This window comes from Ascaphus truei, chromosome 7 (assembly GCF_040206685.1).
Source record: "Ascaphus truei isolate aAscTru1 chromosome 7, aAscTru1.hap1, whole genome shotgun sequence".
In the NCBI taxonomy this organism is placed as follows: domain Eukaryota; kingdom Metazoa; phylum Chordata; class Amphibia; order Anura; family Ascaphidae; genus Ascaphus; species Ascaphus truei.
Window position 1 is genome coordinate 39,660,264 of NC_134489.1, and position 2,500 is coordinate 39,662,763.

Sequence of the window (2,500 nt, forward strand, 5' to 3'; positions counted from 1 at the left end):
CTCTTGGTGTGCAGCACCTTGGCCTCCGGCTCGCTGTCGGCGGCTCCCTGGCTCATGGCTCCGGTCTTCAGTCACAGGCCGCAGCCCCCCCAGCTCCCCTCCTCCGTGTCCGCCATGTCTGTCCGTACGCAAAGCTCGCGAGAGCCGCACGGGAGCGCGCACTGAGGAAAGGGGGGGACCAGCGGGGACGCGGGAGGCGGGAGCGCGCATTGAGTAAAGTGGGGGGGGGACCAGCGGGACGCGGGAGACGGGAGCGCGCATTGACGAAAGTGGGGGGCGCGGGAGACGGAAGCGCGCGCGGAAGAGAATGAACGGGTCGGGAGGGACGGGAGGCGCGCGCGCGCGGAAAGGGAACGCGAGATGCGTGCGCGCTCCCGCCAGATAATCTCTTTATTAGACACTGCTGTTATATATATCTACATATAATATTATTATTATTGTTATTGAGACACACTGATATATATATTATTATTACTGCGCACAGACATAGCTATGTATATATTATTGTTATATTAATTATTATTATTCAGCAAGAGACCTACATATAATGTTTTATTGTTATATTATTACTATATTATTATTATTATTATTATTATTATTATTCAGCAAGACACACTGCTATATATATGTTCATTTGCATGTCTTAGACAGGTCTGCAACCCTGTCTTTCCCCATTGTCGCCCAGCATACAGCGCTTCCACTGCAGCAAGGGATTCTGGGAAATGACATGCAAATGAGCACTCAGTGCCACCTTTTTTCTCAAGCTCGTATTACACAAGCAAATCCTCAAGCCAATGCATGCTGTTTTAAACACAGCTTTTAGACAGAGGCTGGGATGAGATGCAAAGCCATTAAACCCACTCACACACATATATATATATATATATATATATATATATATATATATATATATATAAGGCGGGGTTGCAGACCTGCCTAAGACATGCAGATGAGCATACAGCTATATTCGTGTGTATATATATATATATATACACACACACAACACAGTGTTCGACAAACCTATACATTTTCTCGCCCCGGGCGAGTGGATTTAACATCGTGGCGAGCTCCTATTGGCCCAAGCAGCACACGTTTGGTACTAGGTGGCGAGTAGATTTTTTGGTGATTTGTCAACCACTGTATATATATATATATACAGTGCTCGACAAACCCGGTCGCCAACTCGCCAGCTGCGATCGGAAATTGGCTCGTGGCCAGTAACATTTCCCCTGCTCTGCAAAAAAAAAAAAAAATCCCCTGCTCGGAAAAAATAAATAAAAAAATTCCTCTAGCTGATTGGCTGTGACGCGGGATGGAGCTGCCAGGACTTAAAACTGCCCTTCCTTCTCTGCACGGAGGAGAGGTGTGTGCGTGCGTCTGCTCCTCCTCCTCCTTTATACTGAATATCCTCCTGTATAATTGTGTCAGCTCCTGCACTGATCCGGTCATGGAGGATTTTGGACAGATGTGGAGGTGGGTGGAATGAAATGCAATTTAAATACACTGTTTCTCCTTCCCCCACTGTTCCCGCTGCCCGCACGGGCTGGAAGGTAATGGCGCGGGTGTTTCTCCTTCCCCCCCCTCTCCCGCTGCCCGCGCGGGCTGGAAGGTAATGGCGCTGGTGATTTTCCTTTCCCCCCCCTCTCCCGCTGACCCGCGCGGGCTGGGAGGTAATGGCGCTGGTGATTTTCCTTCCCCCCCCCCCTCTCTCCCCTCTACCCGCGCGGGCTGGAAGGTAATGGCGCTGGTGATTTTCCTTCCCCCCCCTCTCCCGCTACCGCGCGGCGGTCCTGGAAGGTAATGGCGCGGGTGATTTTCCTTCCCCCCCCCCTCTCCCGCTGCCCGCGCGGGCTGGAAGGTAATGGCGCTGGTGATTTTCCTTCCCCCCCCCTCTCCCGCTACCCGCGCGGTCTGGAAGGTAATGGCGCTGGTGATTTTCCTTCCCCCCCCCTCTCCCGCTACCCGCGCGTTCTGGAAGGTAATGGCGCTGGTGATTTTCCTTCCCCCCCCCCTCTCCCGCTACCCGCGCGGTCTGGAAGGTAACGGCGCTGGTGATTTTCCTTCCCCCCCCCTCTCCCGCTACCCGCGCGGTCTGGAAGGTAATGGCGCTGGTGATTTTCCTTCCGCCCCCCCCTCTCCCGCTACCCGCGCGGTCTGGAAGGTAATGGCGCTGGTGATTTTCTTCCCCCCCCCCTCTCACCGCTGGCCCGCGCGGGCTGGAAGGTCATGGCGCGGGTGTTTCTCCTTACCACCACTGCCCGCGCGGGCTGGAAGGTAACGGCGCTGGTGATTTTCCTTCCCCCCCTCTCCCGCTACCCGCGCGGGCTGGAAGGTAACGGCGCTGGTGATTTTCCTTCCCCCCCCTCTCCCGCTACCCCGCGCGGTCTGGAAGGTAATGGCGCTGGTGATTTTCCTTCCCCCACTGCTCCTGCTGCCCACGCGGGTCGGGAGATACTGTAGTTGGCGGGGGTGTTTCTCCCCTCCCTCCTGTGTGTGTTCC